This window comes from Pelophylax lessonae (genome assembly GCF_965119305.1).
Source record: "Pelophylax lessonae genome assembly, chromosome: 11".
NCBI lineage: Eukaryota > Metazoa > Chordata > Amphibia > Anura > Ranidae > Pelophylax > Pelophylax lessonae.
The window spans coordinates 210,106,057-210,130,779 of NC_138778.1; positions in this window are offsets into that span (position 1 = coordinate 210,106,057).

Below are 24,723 nucleotides of genomic sequence, written 5' to 3' on the forward strand. Positions count from 1 at the left end.
AGGACATGCAGGACTATATAAGACAGACCTTAGAGATGGTGGAGAGACTGAGAGGGATTGGAGAGGAGATAAAAGATTTACATGTTGCAGCGCTGTTATTAAGTGGACTTCCTGAAAGTTATGAGACACTTGTCACAGCACTAGATGCACGTCCAGATGATGATCTGACACTGGAATATGTTACACGTAGTGAAAATGGCACTCTCCAAAGTAACCTTTACCGCAAAACCCACCACGGGAAACACCATATTGCATGGATCAAGTTTCCATCCTACCCCTCTACTTAGATCTATTCCAACTAGTCAGTATTTGAGGCTTAGACGAAATTGCTCAGACCTCAAACTGTTCCAAGTGGCTGCTGATGCACTTCAAAAACGTTTGCTACGTAGAGGCTACTCTAAGAAATCCTTAAAACAAGCGTATCAACGAGCTTTAAAAAGTGATAGACATCAATTATTAGCTCCAAAAATATCAACCATTCCTAGGAAGGAGGATACAATAAGGATTATAACTCCCTATAACCAACAACATCAAAAAGTTAGGCGTATTGTATCTAAACACTGGCACCTACTGGCCTCAGATCCCATATTGGGCCAATATGTGTCAGATTCACCAAACTTCACTTACAAAAGGGCTCCAGCATTGAGAGACAAAGTAGTCCGCAGTGAGTTTCGCGACACCAATATGTCCACCTGTTGTAAATATAGAGGGACATATATGTGTGGCAATTGCAAATATTGTGGCTACATGTTCACACAAAGATCCCCTATATTGCCCAATGGAACCGTCCACCAACCAAAGCACTTTGCAAATTGCCGCACGATGGGCGTGGTTTATCTCCTACTTTGTTCTTGCCAGTGTTTTTACATTGGCAAGACCAAACAGGAATTTTGGCAACGCGCCTATCGTCATCTTTTAAGCATGAGAAAAGCAGACCCTGAGCTACCTCTGGGTAGGCATGTAGCTACAACACATGCCGGCAAAATGCCCAAGGTAAAGTTCTTGATCCTTGACCGAGTCCATCCTGCCCCTAGAGGAGGAGACTGGAATAAGTCCCTCCTCCAGCTTGAACTAAGGTGGATCTATTCGCTCAGGGCCACTGAGCCCCCAGGGCTTAATTGATCCCTGTCGTTCAAGCCCTTCCTTGAGGGCTTTAACTCTGGAGGGATGGAGATTTAATTCTCCCTCCCAATCTGACTGTCATCAGTCTATCCACCCTTAGCATAATGGGGTCTCATGTAATATGATATTATATATTGGTGTCTATGTGTCAATATGGTTCTATTGCCTTATTTTAAATTATATTGTATAAGTGCAATCCTTTTGATTACAAAAATCACATGTTCAATATCCTCATGTACTTTCAATATATGTATATATTTTTTGATGATTGTTTCATATTATTTTATATTGTTCCCCTATAATTCTCCACTATTGACATACATTGTTATGTGCATTTTCCCCTGTTGTTGATGACCCTGTCATTTTTGTTCTCCAGTGTTTTCAATTGTTCACATCTGTGGGCTGTGCCTTTGCTGACAGGCATATGCAATAATTATAGTTACTATCTATACCCTTGATTGATACAATCACATTATATTCTTTTGTATTGCAATTAATCTAATAATCTCATAATACTTTGCTATTGCAAAACTTTTCCCAGCAATTTGTTTTAGTTCCGGGTCGTGCCCCTCCTTCACTGGACGTCCCGGCACGGGGAGACATACACCGCGCTGCGCGCGTGGTAGTTTGGTCCCCTTCTTCCACCATCTGTCCCCCTGTGGTTCAGCCTGGACCAATCAGGAGCCGCAGTGTGTTCACACTTCCGGCTCTGATCTCCGTGTCGGTGGAGCGCAGATGCCGCTCCCGCCCACATTGTGTCATGTGTGACGCACGTCGTTTGAGGGCGGGCCCGGCACCAGCGTTCCGGGAAGCCCTTCCCCATGAAGCCAGCTAACACACATTTCTTATCAATCGGCCAGCACTCTTATAGTGCACCTCTGGCAACACACAGCCAGCGCATTTGTTTGCTGGCTGTGGTGCAGAGAGGACGCTGATTGCCGTATCACCTTTAACATACAGGTACTGCCCCTTTTCTCCTAATAGACTTTTTCATCATGCAGTAAGTTTAAGTGATCTTTTTGGCTCTGTATTTAGCCGCTATATTTTATATTGTCTCTAAATTCCCTTCTAATGTTGGGCTATTTACGGCACTTTTCCCTGTCAAAGTGCTATAAATAAATTTCCCTTTGTCTATTAACTGAATACATTTACCAATGTAGCCCTGATCTGTCTATTTTTCAGATCGGTGCTACGTATGCTCCTGACATATACCTATGTTAAAAGGCTGTCCCTGGCTTCTTCAATTTGAGGACTTCAGATGTCCAGTGATTGTAGGTTATACACCTGACCTAAACAGCTGTGGTCTACTAACCGGTATATTTATCTACCATCTATATTATTGCATTCTGTCGCAAGGACACTCGCACCCACCAGATGCTTTTAACCGTGCAGGCTACCTAAGTACAGTTATTTTTCAACCCTGTGAGTACTCGCCAATGTCATTGTATTCATTATGTGAACCTCTATAGTCACGTTGCAATGTCTTAAAAAACCTTTAAAAATTTACGGTTTTTTACATGTCAATTTATCTATTTACTAGAGTACCGCTTTAACCATCTCCTGAAGAAGAAGCAAATTCCTCTGGCTTCGAAACATGTCGGGTTTTTAGTTCAGACTATTGTGGTTGATCTACCTGTCTTTATTTGCTTGCACTGTTCTTAACCTATTAACAGACTTGTATAAAGTATTCAAAATTTCTACTTGAGTAAAAGTACAAGTGCTCGATCAAAAAGTGACTTGAGTAGAAGTGGAAGTGCTCGCAGAAAAAGTTACTTAAGTAGAAGTACTAAAGTATTCAACATTTTTTTTACTTAAGTATTGCAAGTAGTTTTTTCAAAAAATTTGCTACTTAAGTACTAAAAGTAAAAAGTACCAGTAGTTTTAAAAAAAAATATCTACTCAAGTACTGAAAGTAGAAGTACAAGTACTGTGTTATGTAGTTATTAAAGAAAGAAGTCAAAAGTTTGAACATCATATTGTTTTTTATTATTTCAAATGATTTATTCAAATGATTAACCTAAAGGACAATCACAATTCCTTAGGCTGTAACTTTTTGTAAGCAAAAAACAGATAAAGTATGTCCCTCCCTTCCCCTTTTAAAGCATCCACCTTTTAAAGCCAGGGGTGGTCTCCTTCCTGAGCTTCCTCACTCTCACAGCCAGGCAGATCACTTGAAGTTGAAGGGCCAGGGGTGGAAGGTGGTGTTTTTGGTTCGTCCATCTTTTCAGGTGATCAAAAGGCAGAACAGGAGCATGCGCAGTCTTCTTAATCGCGGTTTGATTTGATTTGCTCAAATGATGATGATGTGCCAGGCCAGCTTCATCAAACCTACAACGCTTAAAGTGAAAAATGCATCAAAAACTACTAACAAAGTGGCTGTGCTAAAAATGCTAATAAAGTGCCTGCAATTATATATATTCTTCTTGTATTCAAAATCATCGCCCACAGTATCAAAAATAAAGTGACATGTCTGTGCTAAATGCAGTGCAAATTATTCCCACAATGTAAATTTAATTCGTATAAAATATATATGACAATACCACAATAAAATAAGTTGTGATTGTGAATAAGTTAGGTGTAAGTTTAAGTGTGTAAACTAAACTTTATAACGAAAAGTCCATAACTGAATTCCAGTGTGCAATCTAAGAAGTGCTTGTCACTTGCTGTAAGATGCTTCCACCTTTCTTCTGTGATCTGCTCAAGTAAAGTGGTGGACTGGATAGCCTCTCTCTGCCTCTCACCTTAGTAGCACTGGCACTGCACTGGTTCAAAAATCTGTCTATATTTTTTCATTATAAGAACTTGTCAGAACATGCTTCCACCACCTGTCCTTCACACTAGTAGTGCTCATTTGCTTTGCTCAAGTCAAGTGCCACTGCCAATGGCCACTACAGTGCAGGCACAGCCGCACAGGCAGAGGCAGGCCGCAGGAAGCACAGGCACCACCACAACACAACACTTATGGTCCATGGACCATGGATGGTCGGATAATCATCATAGCCGTCAGTCTCACTCTTCTTGGTTCAAAAAAGCCACCCATGACCCGTGTGTATATAATATATTAATATTTTATATTGATTATTTGATTCTCAAATGGCACATTGCCATGGCAAGGATTAGGCCCTCTCCACGGTCCACCTCACTCACCTCATAGAGAAGAAGATGAGATAACGAAGAAAATGCTCCGAGTCCCGCCGCCCGTGTCACAACTCCTCTCAGTAAGGGCCCTAAGGGGTGGAGTCTGAGTGACACACAACACGTTTAGAGGCGGAGACCTCGAGCGGGAAGACGGCAGCATGGCTCCTCCAGTGCGGTCTCTTAACTTGATGATCATGACAGTGATTCCGCGGGCCGCGGCGCGAGCGAGGCTGTGGGATTGATTGAATTGAGTTGTGCTGCCTACTGCTACACGCTACCTACTACTAAATTGTGAGTCAGTATATTTTATTTCATTTTTATATATAAAAGCGGTATTGTTGAGCACTACTAGCTACTAGATCTCCTGGCTGTCACTTTGTCACATGTTGGGGAATCACAGCGGCTCGGCTCCAGAAGTGGCGGGTGTCCCCGTCATCCTGCCAGGGCCGCCAAGAAGTTCATCACCTAATCTTAAGTTCTTAATATCTTATGAGGAGAGGACCTATGAGATTGAGAATTGAAATAATTAAATATATATGGCTTTTTGAACCAGTGCAGTCAGTGCCAGTTCCACAGTGCCACCCAGACGCTATCCACCAGTGCCACCACCATTAAGTGTGTTGGTCGGTCACTCGAGCACTGATGGAGGTGGAAGCATCTGACAAGTGAAGTGACACTTAAGATTTGCACACTGGAACTCATTTATGGACTTTTCGTTATAGATAGGTTTACACACTTCAACTTGTTGCACGCACCTGACCTAACTTATTTCATAACTTATTTTATTGTGATTTATTGTCATATTTTATATGAATTGAATTTACTGTTACATTGTGGGAATAATTATTTTCACTGCATTTAGGCTTTAGCACATTCATGTCACTTTATTTTTGATACTGTGTGGAGTGTGGGCAGGGCACTGGGGGCAACGATGATATTGTATCGATTGCACAGGCACTTTATTTGCACAGCCAAGTTGTGTTTGTTAGTAGTTTCTTGATGCACTTTAAGCGCTGTAGCACCATTTATTTGTTTGTTTCATATTTCCTTTTTATTGGAAAGATTTGGTATAGCAGCTTTTATTATACACAGCCTTTATTTTTGTATGCCCTGATTTACAAATGACATTATACACATTTTTTTGAGCTTTATGTAACCTGCCATTTACTGTTCTGGCAGTGGTAATTTTTTTAAAAGTAACGAGTAACTATGCAGCACAAAAAAAAATACTTGAGTAGAAGTATCGAACTCATCGAAAAAATGTAGTGAAGTAAAAGTAGAAGTAGGAGAAAAAAATTCTACTCTAGGAAAGTACAGATACCGCATTTCGGTACTTAAAGCGGAGTTCCACCCGAAATTGATACTTACCTCCATCTTCTCGCTCCCGGTCACCTGAAAAACAAATGGATAATCGCAATTTTTTTTTTTTTTTCACTTACCTTTTAGAGAAAATATACTTACCTTACTTCCTTCTTCCTCCCCTCGGCGGCCACGGCGATTCGTCACTTCCTGGCTTTTGCAATGATTCCTGGGAGCTGAACGTCATCGCTCCCAGGAATCATTGCGCCTGCACCGGCCCCGACGTCAGTTCCGGGGCGCGCGCGTCATTCCCTTCTAAACAGCTTCTGGGCATGCCCAGAAGCTGTGGAGGGATGACGCGCGCGACCCGGAAGTGACGTCGGGGCCGGTGCAGTGCATCGTGGGACCGAAGGAGGAGGAAGAGGACCGAAGAGGACGCGGAAGAGGATCGTGATGGCTTCAAGCTGCCCACACCTGAGATGGCAGCGCTGGAGAAGACAATTTCAAGGTAAGTATTTCTCCTGAAAGGTAAGTGCAACCCGGGACAGATCAGAGGCTAGCCATTGTGGAATGTGCTAGCCCTGACTGTCCCGGGGGTATTTTTGTAAAAAAATGTATAACCAGGGTGGAACTCCGCTTTAAGTACAGTACTTAAGTAGTTCTACTTTGTTACTATACATCTCTGCCTATTAATATATATGTTTACAAATAAAATTATTTTTCTTAATAACTATTTTTCATATAATTTTATGTGCCTGTAAAGTCCCAATAAGGGGAACCCCACTTTTTGCATTTTGTCTGGAATATGTTAAAGGCAAGCTTGTGGATGAATACAAGCGCAAAACTGAAAGCATGAGTAATGTGAGTGTGTGTTCAGAGACAGCTTTAAAGACAAAAATCAAAAATAAACACAGTAACGTGCAGCTAGAAAAGCGGGAATGCTTTGTGTGCAAGAAACCAGGACACCTAAAAGCAGATTGTAGAATCTGGAAAGCTAGAATGCAAAAACAAAGTGCATTGCAACAAGCTAAGAATGCCATAAAAACAAAGGAGTATGCATTCGGATCCAAAAAATGGTGTCACCTCTGTGCAAGCATGGTGTGTGGACTCAGGTGCTACAAGTCACATGACAAATGACCGAAATTTCTTCACTCAGCTTGATGAAAGCAAAACAGAAGGGATAACTACAGCTAATGGACAATTTATGAAATCAGTGGGAATAGGAGATGGCTTTCTATACTGTCCTATCTCTCCAGATATCACTAAAAAGATCCATATGAGGAATGTTCTGTATGTGCCAGATCTTGAAAGCAACCTTTTATCAGTAAAGAAACTCACTAACCAAGGCAAGGTAGTCACATTTCAGGGTGACAGTTGTATCATAACAAAAGGGGATTGCTTGCTTGCAAAGGCTAAAATCATAGATGAACTGTATCAGCTGAACTGCAGTGAAATGGTTAAAATAGCCAAAGAGGATAAACATTCAAACTGCATCCACACTTGGCACAGACGATTGGGGCACAGAAATTCTGATACAATAAATAAAATAGTTGAGAATAACTATGCAAGTGGTATTAAGATTAATCCATGTGATCACATAATGATTTGTACCAGCTGTATTAAAGGAAAAATGGCAAGGACACCTTTTCCCAAGCAGACCAACAGCAAATCCCCAAAACCTCTGGACTTAATACATTCAGATCTTTGTGGTCCAATGAAAACTATGACTCCAGGAAAGAAAAAGTACTTCCTGACCTTCATTGATGATTACTCCAGATATACCACAGTATTTCTACTTCACAATAAGGATGAAGTGCCAAAGAAATTAGAAGAGTATCTCGCTCAAGTAAATAATATTTTTGGCGGAATGCCCAGAGTACTACGAACAGATAATGGCTCAGAATATACAAGTGGTAAAACACAAGCCATTCTCAGGAAGCATGGAATTATGTTCCAGACAACAGTTCCATATAACCCAGAGCAAAATGGAGTTGCAGAGAGAATGAACCGCACACTGTGTGAAAGTGGGAGGAGCATGCTATTTGATGCTGATATGCCAACTACATACTGGGGATAAGCTATCACAACTGCATGTTATCTTCAAAATCGTTTGCCGAGAAAAGCAACAACAAAAACTCCATATGAACTGTGGAACAAAAGGAACCAGATTTAAGACACATCAGAATTTTTGGAAGTAAAGCCTATGTACACATTCCAAAAGAAAAACGTACAAAATGGGATGCATGTGCAAAAGAAGGTGTACTTGTGGGGTACAGTGAATCTCAAAAAGGATACAGGATTTTACATCAAGACACGAACAAAGTAACAGCCAGCAGAAGTGTGATTATTGATGAAAGTTCTGTGTGCTCAAAGTTTGAACAAACTATTCAAACTGAGAAAGAATCAAGGAAAGTGATACAGAAATAGAAATTACTGCAGAAGAATTAAAACCTGAAACTGAACCAGAAATACCTTCAGTCAGAAAATCAACCAGAATCAATAAAGGTGTTCCAGCTGAACGTTTATCTTACATAGCTCGCAGAGCTGTTCAAACTGAACCAGGTTCATGGAAAGAGATGCAGAAACTGCCAATGCATGAGAAACAAGTATGGAATAAAGCCGCTGATGAAGAAATGACATCACTCAAAGATCTCCAGACATGGACACTTTCAGAGCTACCTCAAGGTAAACATGCCATAGGATGTAAATGGGTTTTTAAAACCAAATGTAACTCTGAAGGGAAAGTCTGTCGGTACAAGGCAAGGCTGGTTGCTAAAGGTTACTCACAGAAGTTCGGTGAGGACTATGATGCTACTTTTTCTCCAGTTGCTAAACAAAGTACTTTCAGAACACTAATGACAGTGGCTGCCATGCGTACAATGATTGTGAAACATCACGATATTAAGACAGCTTTTCTTAATGGTGATATTGAAGAAGAAATTTACATGTCACAGCCAGAAGGATATTTGAAAAAGGGACAAGAGCATCTTGTCTGCAAGTTGAATAAATCTCTTTATGGCCTTAAACAATCAGCTCGAGCATGGAACCTGAAGATTAATCAAGTTCTACTAAATGAAGGATTTACAAGAAGCAAAGCTGATCCATGACTATATGCTAAACAAGTAGACACTGAGTGGATGTATCTGCTAATTTATGTAGATGACCTGATCATTGCTCACAAAAACAACAATGAAATTGCAAAGTTAACAGGAGTACTCAACAAGCACTTTGAAACTAAAGATCTAGGTGAAGTGACATATTATTTTGGAATTGACATCCAGCGTGAGAAAGATGGAAGTTTCCTGTTGAATCAGAGTGCAAAAATTGAATCTATTCTTCAGCAATTCAACATGACAGAGGCGAAAGGAGCAAGCACACCTATGGATACAGTCTATCCAAAGTTAGAAGGAGAAGATGATCTTCTCACATCCAATGAACAATACAGACAAGCAGTGGGGGCACTTCTCTACATTGCAACCACTACACGTCCAGACATTGCAGCCAGCATGTCTCTTCTTTGCAGGCGAGTTGATAAACCACGTCAAAGAGACTGGAATGCGATCAAAAGAGTAATGAGATATCTGAAACAGACAAAAGACTTAAATTTGAAACTGTCAGCAAGTGGTAGTTTAAACCTCGTAGGATATGTGGACTCCGATTGGGCAGGTGATCACAGCACACGCAAATCCAAAAGTGGTTACTTATTAAAATTGGGAGACAGTCCTATATCATGGTCCAGCAAGAAACAGATGTCAGTGGCATTGTCCTCTACAGAAGCTGAATACATATCTGCAGCTTATGCCAGTCAAGAAGTTGTGTGGTTACAGCAATTACTCAAGGATCTTGGAGAAGCAACATCAGAACCTACCGTCTTATTTGAGGACAATCAGGCTTGCATTAAGCTTGCAACAAGTGAGAAAATGAATGGAAGAACCAAGCACATAGATGTCAGACATCATTACATTCATGACTTAGTTGATCAGAAAGTGATTGTACTTGTGTATTGTGAGTCGGAAAAAATGATTGCTGATGCTTTGACAAAGCCACTAGCTAGAACCAGATTTGTGGATCTTAGATCAGAAATGGGATTGACATAGATAGTAGTTGTTGAGTAGGGGTGTTAGCATACAAGGTTTGTATTTAATGAGCAACAACCACTGTATGTCATTGCTGTGTGCCTATTACATTGTATGACCACTAGATGGCAGTGTTACATTTGTGAGTTCATGTTTTTTGTCTATGCCTCAAAAAGGAATAAACGAGTTCCTGCTCCGAACAAAGCAGTGTTCAGTGAAACAACAGACTGTCTGCCTGTACTTTGTTTAGCTCCAAAAGGTTATGTTTAACATACACAGCCATTAATGTCTAAACCGCTTGCAAGAAAAGTGAGTACACTCCTAAGGGAAAATGTAAAAATTGGGCCCAAAGTGTCAATATTTTGTGTGGCCGCCATTATTTTCCAGCACTGCCTTAACCCTCTTGGGCATGGAGTTCACCAGAGCTTCACAGGTTGCCACTGGAGTCCTCTTCCACTCCTCCATGACGACATCACTTTGCTGGTGGATGTTAGAGACCTTGCGCTCCTCCACCTTCTGTTTGAGGATGCCCCACAGATGCTCAATAGGGTTTAGGTCTGGAGACATGCTTGGCCAGTCCATCACCTTTACCCTCAGCTTCTTTAGCAAAGCAGTGGTCGTCTTGGAGGTGTGTTTGGGGTCGTTATCATGTTGGAATACTGCCCTGCGGCCCAGTCTCCTAAGGGGGGGATCATGCTCTGCTTCAGTATGTCACAGTACATGTTGGCATTCATGGTTCCCTCAATGAACTGTAGCCCCCCAGTGCCGGCAGCACTTCTGCAGCCCCAGACCATGACACTCCCACCACCATGCTTGACTGTAGGAAAGACACACTTGTCTTTGTACTCCTCACGTGGTTGCCGCCACACACAATTGAACCCATCTGAACCAAATAAGTTTTTCTTGGTCTCTTTAGACCACAGGACATGGTTCCAGTAATCCATGTCCTTAGTCTGCTTGTCTTCAGCAAACTGTTTGTGGGCTTTCTTGTGCATCATCTTTAGAAGAGGCTTCCTTCTGGGACGACAGCCATGCAGACCAATTTGATGCAGTGTGCGGTGTATGGTCAGAGCACTGACAGGCTGATCCCCCACTTCTGGGACGACAGCCATGCAGACCAATTTGAAGCAGTGTGCGGCGTATGGTCTGGGCACTGACAGGCTGACCCCCCACCCCTTCAACCTCTGCAGCAATGCTGGCAGCACTCATACCTCTATTTCCCAAGGACACCCTATGGATATGACGCTGAGCACGTGCACTTAACTCCTTTGGTTGACCATGGTGAGGCCTGTTCTGAGTGGAACCTGTCCTGTTACACCGCTGTATGGTCTTGGCCACCGTGCTGCAGCTCAGTTTCAGGGTCTTGGCAACCTTCTTATAGCCTAGGCCATCTTTATGTAGAGGACAAGAAAAAAACTAGCGCAAATTCTTTTAGACCCAAATCTAGCAGAAATAGCTCTTTAGATAGACCAAATAATCAAAATATGATGCTTCAAAGTGCCAGTGCAAGGTATAATACTTTCTCTATATTTGATGTGGAAAATATACTATGACCTAAATGAAAAACACTACCAACTAGTTAACCTAGTTTAATAAAGTGCAAAAAATGAAAAAAAAAAAATGAAAACAGTCCTGCACGCTGGAAAATGTATGCTAAAGTGCAAAAAGTATGTGTTAAAGTGCAAAAATATATTATGAACTAAAATTATAAAAATGGTTAGTTTCCACTGACCTATATTGTGCAAATAATATATAATGATGTAGTGATAGAACAATTATACTATTCTGAAGTGTAATGTGCAAAAATAGCAGAAGTTCAATAAATGTGCCTAATTGTTGTAAGCTAACTGACCACTAGATGGCAGTTTAATAACAGAATAAATTAAAGTGACTGAAGTGCATAACAATTATGAAATAACTTGTATGAAAAATTAATAGATAATTAATATAAGTGACCATCCCTTATGCGGGGAATCGCCTTTTTGGGGACTCCCTGGACGAATTGGTTAAGGGGGTCACTGGGGGCAAGAGCACTCTGCTGCCCCAAGCTCCCAAGGGTAAGTTTTTCCGCGGTAAGCGGGGCCCTTTCTTTAAACCAAATCAGGGGTCCTTTCATGCCTTCAAGGCACAGGACAAGGGCAAATCCTTCAAAGGCCATGGTAGCCAGAAGAAGCCTTGGGCGGGCAAGTCCAAAGCCGCCCACGCTGGCTCATCGGCCCAGTCCGCCTCGACCCGAAGGGACGCCCTCACCCGTTCCAGGAGTGGGGGGACGTCTGCACGGTTTTCTCGAACCTTGGCTGCTCCGGATTCGGACAGGTGGGTTCAGGAAATCATTCGATCAGGTTACAAGATCGAATTCCTTTTGCGTCCAGGGGACAGGTTCTTTCCCGCAAATCTTCGTTTGACCCCAGATCGTTTGCAAGATCTTAAATGGGCTGTTCAGGACCTCCTCGCCCAGGGTGTGATCGTACCGGTGCCGCATCGGGACAGATTTCGGGGGTTTTACTCGAATCTGTTCACTGTGCCCAGAAAGGAGGGCAAGGTACGTCCGATTCTGCACTTGAAGGCTCCGTGCGGGTTCAGAAGTTCCGTATGGAATCCCTCCGTTCAGTGGTTGCCTCTCTGAGCCCGGGAGATTTCCTGGCTTCAATCGACCTCAAGGATGCGTATTTGCACATCCCCATATTCGAGGGTCATCAGAGGTACCTCCGATTCGCAATCGAGGAGGAACACTATCAGTTTGTGGCGTTACCTTTCGGTCTCGCTTCAGCTCCAAGGGTGTTTACCAAAGTGTTGGCTCCTGTTCTGGCTGCAGGGAATTGCAGTCTTGGGATACTTGGACGATCTCCTGTTAAGATCGAGTGCCAGCCCGAGTCTGTTGCGCGATCTGTCAACCACGGTTCAGACGCTCCAGGAGTTCGGGGGGACCATCAACGTTCAGAAGTCGACTTTGTCCCCTTCTGTTCAACTCCCTTACTTGGGGATGGTCCTGGATTCCGCCCAAGCAAAAGTTTTAATGCCGGAGGACAAGCTCCGGACTCTACAGGACGAGATCCAGTCCCTCAGGGACAACGAATCCTCATCACTCAGGACCTGCATGCGGTCCCTGGGGTTGATGGTGCCGGCCTTCGAGGCAATACCATTTGCACAGTTCCACACACGATCTCTTCAAGCGGAGATCCTGGCCAGATGGGACGGGCATCCTCATTCTTTGGAAAGGAGGATATCTTTGAGTCACCGAGTCAGAGAGGATCTTCTGTAGTGCCTTCAGTCTCCGGCTCTGATGGAGGGGAAATCCTTCCGGCCATTGTTGTGGACGGTGATCACCACGGACGCCAGCCTGTCGGGCTGGGGTGGCTTTTTGGGAACTCTTCCCAGGGCACTTGGTCGGAGGAGGAATCCTCCCTGCCAATAAACATCTTGGAACTGCGAGCGATCAGACTGTGCTTACTCCATTGGTCGGATCATCTTCGGGGCCGCCCTGTGCGGGTGCAGACAGACGACGCCACTGCGGTGGCTTACATCAATCACCAAGGGGGCACCAGGAGTGCCCGGGCGGCCCAGGAAGTGACCAAAATTCTGTCTTGGGCCGAGACGCAGGCCCTGGCGATTTTGGCAGTTCACATTCCAGGTGTGGAGAATTGGCAGGCCGATTATCTGAGCCACCAGACGCTGGACCAGGGGGAATGGTCCCTACAGCCGGAGGTGTTTCCGATGCTGTGTGCGCGATGGGAATCCCCGAATGTGGATCTGTTCGCATCTCGGCTGAACAACAAGGTGGGAAGGTTTGTGGCAAGAACGCGCGATCCTCTGGCAGACTCCTCAGACGCGTTGGTAGTGCCTTGGAATCGGTATCACCTGATTTATGCCGTCCCCCTGATTCAGTTGTTGTCCAGGTTCCTTCGCAGGTTGGTCTCGGAACCAAAGTTGGTGATTCTGGTGGCCCCGGACTGGCCGCGCCGGTCTTGGTACATGGACATCATACAACTGGTCGTCGAGCCTCCCTGGCGGCTCCCGTTACGAGAAGATCTACTGTCTCAGGGGCCAATCTTCCATCCTGCTTTACAGTCGCTGGCTTTAACGGCATGGCTGTTGAAAGCCAGGTCCTGAGAGATCGGGGTCTCTCGTTGGCGGTCATTCTTACCCTGCTCAAAGTAAGGAAGGCCTCGTCCGGTAAAATCTATTACCGTACCTGGAAGGCGTCCATCCTCGCTTTCGGTGGAGAGGGTGTTAGCCTTCCTGCAATCTGGTGTGGATCAGCGTCTTGCGCTGACCACGATTAAGGGTCAGTTGTCTGCACTGGCAATCCTTTTCCAGCGCCCCTTCGCGTCAAACTCTTTGATACGCACCTTTATTCAAGGGGTGCGTCATTTGGCTCCTCCTCGGAGAGCGCCTTTGCCTCCTTGGGACTTGAATTTGGTCTTGTCCGTTTTGCAACGTCCTCCCTTTGAGAACATCAGGGAGATTCCTCTGCCTGTGCTGTCACGGAAGGTTGCCTTTCTGGTGGAAATCACATCTGCCCGCAGAGTGTCGGAGTTGGCGGCCCTGTCTTGCCGCTCTCCTTACCTGGTTGTTCATGAGGATAAGGTGGTCTTGCGACCTCACCAATCTTTTCTTCCTAAGGTGGTATCCGATTTTCAGCTTAACGAGGATATTGTCTTGCCTTCGCTGTGTGCGAATCCTAAGCATCCTAAGGAGTTTGCTTTGCAATCCTTGGATGTAGTCCGGGCGATCAGAGTGTACCTGTCGTCTACTGAATCCTTCCGTAGGTCGGATTCTCTTTTTGTCCTTCTCGACGGCCCTCGGAAGGGTACGGCTGCGTCTGCGGCAACCATTTCAAGATGGATTAGACAGACAATTGTGCAGGCCTACTCGATTAGGGAACGGGTACCGCCCTTCCCTGTCAAGGCGCACTCTACCAGAGCGGTGAGTGCGTCCTGGGCCTTCCGGTATCAAGCTTCAGTGGCCCAGGTGTGCAAGGCAGTGACTTGGTCGTCCATGCACACCTTTTCCAAATTTTACAAACTTGACGTTTTGGCATCGGCAGATGCCTCCTTTGGCCGCAAAATGTCCTGTGTGCGGCCGTGCCTTGAGGGGGACATGGCGTTTACCTGTCCCTGTCTGTTGGGGTTGTTTTCCCCTTTGTTGATTTGCTTTCCTGGGTTTGTTGCTCCTATTGAGCTTTCTTGTTACCCAGAGTTTACCTTTCTGGTTCAGATAAGGTTCCTTTCTCTGACCTGGGTGCTGCGTTGCCTTTGTGACGGTTGCGCTTCCCACTCCTCATGTCTACACTGCTTTGGGACATCCCGTTGGTGAAGACTATATGAGGGGCGGCGACTGTCAGAGGACGTAAGAGAAAACTGAATTTTTGTAATATCTTACCGTAAAATTCCTTTCTCTGAGTCCTCTGACAGTAGCCGCCCCCGCCCCTCTCTTGTGGGGTTTTTGGACTATCTACTGCTTGCTACCAAACTGAGTTGGAAATGCTGATAGCAGGGGGGTATTGGACCAGTGGGACAGCACCCTACAGGTGTGTCTATGCAAATTGTTTGTGTTTTTAACAAGTCTTATGCCTAGCTTGCTCCTGTGGATAAAATGTCAATACCCATTGGTGAAGACTATATGAGGGGCGGCGACTGTCAGAGGACTCAGAGAAAGGAATTTTACGATAAGATTTTACATAAATTCAGTTTTCTCTCAGCAGGAATCTATCTAAAGATCCCCGCTGAGCAGGCGGATGACAGCTCCGTCTCCACTCTGTGTGCGGAGACGGAGGTGTCAGATCCCCACTGTCCTCTATGGGGGAATCGGATGATAATGGACCGCCTTTCCATTCTCATCTGATCCGCCAGACGGATAGAAAATAGGATTTTGATCATCCGGATTTGAGGGACAGGATCGGATGTCAGCAGGCATGTCTCCGCTGACATCCGCTGCCCCATAGGGATGCATGGGGTATCCGATCAGGTTCGCCTGAAAAACTGACAGGCGGATCTGATCGGACCATATGTGTGAAAGGGGCCTTAGGGGTGTACTCACTTTTGTTGCCAGCGGTTTAGACATTATTGGCTGTGTGTTGAGTTATTTTGAGGGGACAGCAAATCTACCCAATTTATACAAGCTGTACACTCACTACTTTACATTGTACAAAGTGTCATTTCTTCAGTGTTGTCACATGAAAAGATAGAATAAAATATTTACAAAAATGTGAGGGGTGTACTCACTTTTGTGAGATACTGTGTGTGTGTATATGTATATACAGTATATGTGTATATATATATATATATATATATATTGTAAGGGATTAGCTCGGTGGCGGGTGTGGATGACCCCTTGGGGGGTGCGTTTTCCCAGAGAGGTAGCCGACAAGTGCTTGCAAACAAACAGTGTGGTTTATTAAATGGTGTTTTCTTCACCAGGCTGTATGCAGCAAAACATCCAAAATAAAATAAAACAGAAAATAAATCCTTGCCTCTGTGGGCGGCTACCTTCTCACAACTGGAACCTGCCTAAGTGTCTGTCTCCAACCTACCGTCGGGCAGACTTCCTTGTCCTTACAGCGGACACTCAATAGTCCTTTTATAATAGCTTCACAGGGCAACACAGTCCTTTTGTTTCTTTCACATCAACAGTTCGTCTTCTCACCTTTGAGACGTATTCACCCTTGGTTACCGTCCCGGGCACACATCACTCCGGGGGGTCTTCTCCCAGGCCCACACATCCTGTCGGGAGGCACACGCTGACTGTCCTCCTGCTCCCAGCCCACATGGCTTCAGGACACAGCTTCTGGAGGCAGCAAACAATAGGAATTTCTCTGAACAAATTATAGAGCCTTAACTCCCTCATTCTGAACAGGTGAAGGCCTTTCAACTTCCTGCTGGCTAGCTCTGTAGCCAACACCCTAAATTAATTAATGGACTTTCTAAGTCAGGTGGAAATGTATCTCCTTCCTGTGACTACATTCCCAGATTTAGCTGACTTCCTGTTACATACCCCCCCCTCTTGTTTCAACCCTAGGGTTGGGACACAGATTTCCAGGCACGCATGTGTCAAGCACTGCTGACTCACTGATAAGCCTCCTATTATCCTCAAGCTTCCGGATGAAACTGTTTTGTCATCTTCATTGACAGATTTCTCATAAATGCCACACAGTTTGTCTCTCATCTCATATACACATTCTTCAACTGCATTTTTGGCATCATTTTGCTCCTTCTCGTTTCTGTCATCTTCTTTGACAGCTTTCTCATAAATGTCAGACAGCTTGTCCCTCATAACCGTCTGTCCAATCCACCATGGAGGACCGTGATCCATAGGCAACTCAATTGGGCTAGTCTTAATGTCTTCAACATTCTTAAGACGCCTCTCTCTGCAATCCATAAATGTTTTCCACAAAACTTTGAGAACCTTTGCTTCACTAAGCTTTGTTCCAAGTAGGGACTGTTGACATCCCTCTGTGACTTGAGTTGCCTCTCCATACAGCTGTACACAATCATTGACTTTTTGTTGTAAAAGGGAATGATCTTCCTTCTTGAGCTTTGCTTGCTCTAAGATGCTGTGCAGAGGATTTTCCAATTGAGACAACAGGCTGTCACACATTTCTTCAAAGTGACCCCTGTTCCTTTTCCCAGAGATATCAATATAATTCAAACATTTCATATTCATAGGCAGATCTGAAGCATTTGCACTCATCAACTTCTTAAACTTTTCGCCCTCCTGAGCGAGTCGCAGTAAAAGCCTACTATTTGATTTGATATTGAGTTTATATTTCTTGCCAAACTCTTCACAGAAGAAGCCAACCAGAACATCATCAACTTTCCTTCCACCAACATAGGGGTCAAAGGCAACAACACAGTTGAACCCAGCGATCTGGGTGGTATCCATTATAGACCTCCTCTCTGCATCAGTGAAGAAGCATGGAACTGCAACACATTCTTTTACAGGTTTCTTCAATGCACTTTCTGCTGAACTATTTGACCGCTCAAGGTCACCTAGTTCTTTTTCTCTATCTGAATTCCACATGGAATGCATCTCAAGATCACGATCAAACTTCTGCCACCCGTCTTTCACCAGTTCCATTTTGGAAACACTCCCTGAAAGGCACTTATTCATTTGCTTCACGTTTTCACCAACAGCCTTAGTTTTCTCCACTAGGTTTTCAGCCTGAACTGAGAAATCACCACATTTCTTACTCAGCTCCTTTGTTTGCTGAAGTTCTAATGATACATTTTCCAATGCTTGAAGTTTTTGAAGGAACGGTTTATTCCAAAGGGGTGATTCAAGCCACATGTCGTCACATTTCTGAGGCTCACTCAGGACAGACCCCAAAACACTGATCCTTTTAAAAACTGCATCAGGCACACTATCCCCTCTTTGGGACAGATCCTCTGTTGCCTGGAATTCCTCTTCCAGTTCCTGCAACGGAATCTTCATCTCTTCTACTTGCTGTTCTAAGGCTCGCTTAGACTTTTCTAGCTCCTGAACGCTTTTCACAACATCATCCTTGGAGCTGACCAATTCTTCCATTTCTGTACGCAGCTGTTTAACACTTTCTAGTTCAGCCTTACACTCTAGAGCTTCCTCCAAAGAGCGAGCCAAGAACAGGGCTTTGCTCTCGTTATCACGCACCTCCGTTTCTGCACGTGCGCGTTCTTCTGCATATTTTGCAGACACAGTCTTCTCTTCACCAAGCATCTGATCAAACTTCTTTTTCACATCTTCAACACACTGTAATGAACCAACGCTTTCTTCCATGCGTTTTTTCATATCCGCTATCTGAGCTTGCAATGTTGCGACTTGCTCTGATAGGTTTTTCTTTGCTTCCGCCTCCTCTTTTAATTGTTCCAGGAAGCCATTTTTCTCATCTTCCTTTTGTTTGAGCTTTGTGCTAAAACTCAGCCTTTGACACCTCTCTTCCTGTAAGAGTTCCTGCGTGTCTTGCAGCTGCGATTCCAAGATAGAAAAATCTTCCGCAATTTCTCTAGATTTGCGGTCTGCTTGAGAAAGCCGATTTGTGACACTGTCCAACTCAACCTGCAATCGGTTTGCCTTCTCTGACAGCTTAGCACACAATCGGTCACCTTCTGACACCTTGACTTGCGATTCCAGAAGCTGTGCCTCTACTTTTTCCCTCTTATGTTCACAATCTCCTTTTCCCTGCATAAGAGCCTTCACCTCATTGGCTAGTTTCTGGGAATGAGACTGTAATTCTGCCACACAGGCTTCTTTCTCCTTTAACTGCTGCTGGAAACGTTGGGCTTCACCTTTCCAACTTTCACAGTCTGCACGTAATTCATCTACCACATTGCTCAAAGTGGTGAGCTCATACACAGTACTCAGTAATTTAGCCTCTCTTTCACTTTTCTCGTTGTCGCTGAGAGACAATGTCGTTTTCAGAGCGACATTCTGTTCCTGCGACTCCTGCAGGTCTATTTTTGTAACTTCCAAACACTGAAGACTTTTTTCCAGCTGATTACGCAACTCCAACATATCAGCCATACTTTGCTTCTGCAAAGTCTGAATTTCACTTTCCTTTTCCATGAGGATGGTATCTTTCTCCATTATAGTCTCTCTGCGTTTTTGCAACTCGACCAAAAGAAGAGCAGTGGATTCTTCCCACTGTGACACATGAGACTTGAGTAGTTCATTCGTTTCCTGCAAGTTTCTATGCTCCATTTTAAGCAATTCCAAGGCTTGTTCCTTTTCTTCCATTTTCCGTTGCAAGGCATCCAACTTAGCCCTGCACACATACTCGGTTTCCTCCATACCGATGGCCTCCATTGGCTGCTGGCGTCTCTGTTTCCAGCCTGCCATGCTCTCTTGATGAGCCTTTTGTTGAGCTGCAAAGCTCTGCTGAAAATCCGCATTTGCCTGCTGTTGAGCTGCATTTGCTTGCTGTTGAGCTGCATTTGATATAATCAGATGTTTCAACATCTCCTCCATTTTGAGTTTACTTTTCATCTGAGCACACTGCGTCTCCATAGCGGTTTCATCAGTGTTGCTAGGGACAACAACCTTCCTCTTTAGTAGACTCTCTTTAGGCATGGATGGGGCTGGTTCAGACGGCAACATCCCCTCCATCCATAGAATCCGGTCTCTCATTTCATCTATCTTTGCATTCTTCAGGCGTTTTGAACGCCCCATCTTCAATAACTCCACAAACAAATTTTTCACAGTCCAGCAAAAATTTTTCAGACCACTGTCTCTTTAACACATGTAGTTTTTCTCTCTCTCTTGCAAGATCTCTTTTCCTGCACACACAGTTTGTGCAGTCACTTGCACCAGACACAACAAAGTTCATCAAATAATTTTGAGACCGCTGTCTCTTTAAAACACTTTTTTTTTTCTGTCAGGATCTTCTCTCCTGCACACATAGATTGTGCAATCTCATGCACCAGATAAAGTTCATCAAACATTTGCACTTTCTTGCAGGGATCTCTGCTTATGCCCACTGCATACCTCCACCATATGTAAGGGATTAGCTCGGTGGCGGGTGTGGATGACCCCTTGGGGGGTGCGTTTTCCCAGAGAGGTAGCCGACAAGTGCTTGCAAACAAACAGTGTGGTTTATTAAATGGTGTTTTCTTCACCAGGCTGTATGCAGCAAAACATCCAAAATAAAATAAAACAGAAAATAAATCCTTGCCTCTGTGGGCGGCTACCTTCTCACAACTGGAACCTGCCTAAGTGTCTGTCTCCAACCTACCGTCGGGCAGACTTCCTTGTCCTTACAGCGGACACTCAATAGTCCTTTTATAATAGCTTCACAGGGCAACACAGTCCTTTTGCTTCTTTCACATCAACAGTTCGTCTTCTCACCTTTGAGACGTATTCACCCTTGGTTACCGTCCCGGGCACACATCACTCCGGGGGGTCTTCTCCCAGGCCCACACATCCTGTCGGGAGGCACACGCTGACTGTCCTCCTGCTCCCAGCCCACATGGCTTCAGGACACAGCTTCTGGAGGCAGCAAACAATAGGAATTTCTCTGAACAAATTATAGAGCCTTAACTCCCTCATTCTGAACAGGTGAAGGCCTTTCAACTTCCTGCTGGCTAGCTCTGTAGCCAACACCCTAAATTAATTAATGGACTTTCTAAGTCAGGTGGAAATGTATCTCCTTCCTGTGACTACATTCCCAGATTTAGCTGACTTCCTGTTACAATATATATATATATACACACTCTCTATATCATCCCGCACATCCATATATCTCTCTTATATACCATCCTATTCATCCATATACCTCTCTTATGTACTATTCTATTCATCCATATATACCTCTCTGGGCAGAGTGGCAATTTTCCCCCGGGCCGATCTGACCCCCCCCCCCCCCCCCCCCCAGAAAAGGCCGCTCAGTTTCTCTTTATTAAGGGGTCACTCACTCACTTTCAGTATGCATTGCATTGAAGTGGAGTCACTCACTGACTGGCCGCGGCCGGCGACTGCCCCGGAGGCCTCCTGGTTGCTAGATCACCAGCCGCTTAGCGTCTAGCAACCAGTGATGTCATGGTCTCCAGAGCAGAGGACGAAAGCGAGGCAGAGTGGAGAGAGCAGAGAGGACCCACCAATGCAAAGCGGTCAGCGGAGGGAGTATCTTCCTTCCTCGTCCTCTGCGCCGATTACTGGCCCCCACCCACCTCCGGCTCCTCCCTCCCTCCATCCATCTTCCAACGTGGGGCCGGCCGATGCAGAAGAGAGGGCCTGGCTGGTAAACTAAAGCTGCAATCCGGAATTGAAGACACTCCGCACTCCGCAGGTGCAGCAGTTAGCAGCAGATCCACCATCCGAAGCACCTCTCCAGTCTCCAGAGTCAACCTGCTGCAGTGAGGTGGTCAGGACTCGAGTCGGAGAAGAGCAGTGAGTGCCAAAAAAAACCAAAAGTGTCATGTATGGACATGTGGAGCATATTTCCCTGTACTCTGCTACCCCCTTGCACTGTATACATGTATATTGATGTCTAGCTGTTCCTGGCACTATATACCTGTCTCATACCTGTATTATACAGGTATGAGACAGGTATATAGAGCCAGGAGCAGCTAGACATCAATATACAGGCTGTATACAGTCCAGTTAAAGGTATTGGGTCCCTGAGGTCCCATAGGGCTCCCCCTTGTGTCATGGGAGCGTAAGCTGGCCGCAAAGGAGGAAGTCACATGATTAGATCTCAGCCAGGGTTCATGCTGGGACTTGTAGTCCTTTGCTTTTGGGGATGTAACCCCCCCAAAAGTGAAGGACTACAGGTCCCAGCATAAGCCCCTCAGAGCTCAGCATTTGTCACACACCCCCGATCCCCCAACTAGTGAAGGACTACAGGACCCACTCTTCCAGCTTAACCACTTCCAGACCACCCACCGCATATATAGTGTTGCAGGTCGACCTGGCTGCGCAAAATCACATACTGGTGCGTGATTTTGTGCATGGGTTCTAGGGGGCGCGACACAGCGGGAGCCAATCAGCAGGTCACCCGCGATCATGCAGGAGAATGACAGAATGGCGGTCTGCCTTTGTAAACAAGGCAGACGGCTGTTCTGTCACAGGAAGATGGAGATCTGTGTTTCAGCTAAGCGGAAACACAGATCTTTTTTTTTTCTCTAGTACATCCATCCCCCACACAGTAAGAAAGCATTCCCTAGGAGCAAACTTAACCCCTTGATCACCCCTAGTGTTAACCCCTTTCCTGCCATTGTCATTTATACAGTAGCAGTGCATTTTTTAGCACTGATCACTGTATTAGTGTCACTGGTCCCCAAAAAGTGTCACAAAGTGTCAGCTTTGTCCGTCGCAATGTCGCAGTCCCACTAAAAAGCACTGATCGCCGCCATTACTAGTAAAAACAATAAAAAATAAAAAAAATAATCCATAAATGTATCCCATAGTTTGTAGACACAATAAAATTTGCACACACCAATCAATATACACTTATTATTTTTTGGTTTTTTTTTACGAAAAATATGTAGCAGAATACATACTGATCAAAATTGATCAAAAATTTTATTTTTTATAATTTAATTATGATACCACATTGTATCAAATTTGTCTTGCTATATAAGATGAATATCCGTTTTAAAACCAGGTGGGCATGGATAGTGAGTTGATTCGGTGGTTCAATGGGCCACTTGACTGGACTTGTCCCCCAGGCCTAAGGCTGCCAGCCCTCCCCTGCTCTTAGATATCATCCTGTAAATCCATATACCATGTCATAAGTCATTTTTCTTCTTCTCTGACGTGTGCTGATGAGGCTGCACTGATGGGCGCTGAAGAGGCGGCACTGAAGAGGCTGCACTGATGGACGCTGATGAGACTGCACTGATGGGCAGCACTGATTGGCACTGATAATCAGGGCACTGACCTTGATTCTCAGTGTACACAATGTACTTATAGCCTTGCTGTTTATTGGGTCTCCTTTTCTAACACAGTCACGGCATATGAGGAAAGGAAAGATGATAACTGGTAAGTCTGTTTATGTGTAATCAGCTGTCATTGGACATAACAGATCCCATGGTAAAGGGCTGTCGTGACAGGGTGAACGGACCTGTCACAAAGCTTATACAGCTTGAACCCGTATCTGACACGCTTGCTGGGGAGAAACTGCTTGAAAGCAAGGCGGCCAGAAAACCTAATCAGGGGGACTCATCAACGCAGACAACTTGTTGGGGGGTTAACAAGGCTGCAAACCGCTGATTGAAGTGGTTTACGAGGGTCGAATTTTGTGGAGCCGGTCATATCCAGGGTCTCCCCGAGGACGACAGAGTTCATTGTCACTGAAGTGCATGAACTGCAGAATTTGCTCGTATCTCCCCCTGGCCATGGCAGCAGAAAACACGCGCATATGGAGGACTGGGTTAGTGGACCAATATGACCACAGTTCACTCCTTTTAGTTATGCCCATGTTGAGGGATAGGCCCAGAAAAGTTTTAAACTCGGAAACGGTTATAGGTTTCCAGCCGAATGGTCTGGCAAGGGATGAATTTGGATTGGCGGCGATGAATTGACCAGCATATAAATTGCTTTGGTCCATGTGACGAGACCCTTGCTCGCTCTGTCCGCTCTCCCGACACTCCTCTGTTTCTAGTCAGTCAGCTTGCAGATCACAACGTCTGATGGTTCAGTCAACCAAGGATCTGGGATCTGAACTACAGCTATGTGCCATCCGGAATCCATTAGAACACACACCAGGCAGGCTGTATGTAAGTTCAAACAGGAAGACCATTTATTGGAAGAACACAGCACACTTTTATACGGAATTTGGAACATCCTGCCCCCAACAACCGCTTTCCTATTGGTCAATTGTAAAGTACCTGCAGTTCCCATTCAGGTCCCCTCCAGACATGCAAATGAGGGCTCGAAAATTAGTCAATAGTGATTGGTCAGATAGCTTGACCAGGAAATGCAAATGAGGACTTGAAAATGAGTCAACAGGGATTGGTCAGATAGCTTCGACCAATGCAAGGAGACAGAAGCCCCAGGGGGCAACCAATGTACACAATAGTCAGACACAGAACAATGGTTCCCTAACGAGCCCTCAATACACATTACTCTGAGTGTCAATATCTCCCTTAGCAGACAACAGGTGAGGTCATTAGCACACCTTAGACAGTCCGTCTCCTCAGAACTTCCTGGGATGACCATATTAGGAATGCACTTCCTGCTCAGAAACCTCATGAGAAAGGGAACAATTGACCTTGCTGACAAATATGAAGCAATTCAACCTATCACCCATCTGTCCTTAAATACCAGTGATGGTGAACACCATCACAGTCCACAATAGATCTGTAAGAGATCTTCAGTGAAAAACAGCTCGTAGAAGTCTAGGGAATTAAAATTGGCTGTTTCCACCTGAATTCCGGGTTGGGCAGTGAATGGGGGAAGTACGGGCGCTTTAGAATCTGTGGGCTGCCAATTAAGATATGCCAGCGCATCAGGGAGGACACTATGGGCTCTACGGGCCTGTGTTCAAATTCTTGGTGGCTGCGGTCCACAACTTGTGCTAGCCACCGCACCAGCTCTAACTGCACTTGTAGGACTCATCACGTCACCAAGTGTTACTGCAGTGCTGGTTTGTCTACGACCAGGGTGTACTAGGCCGCTG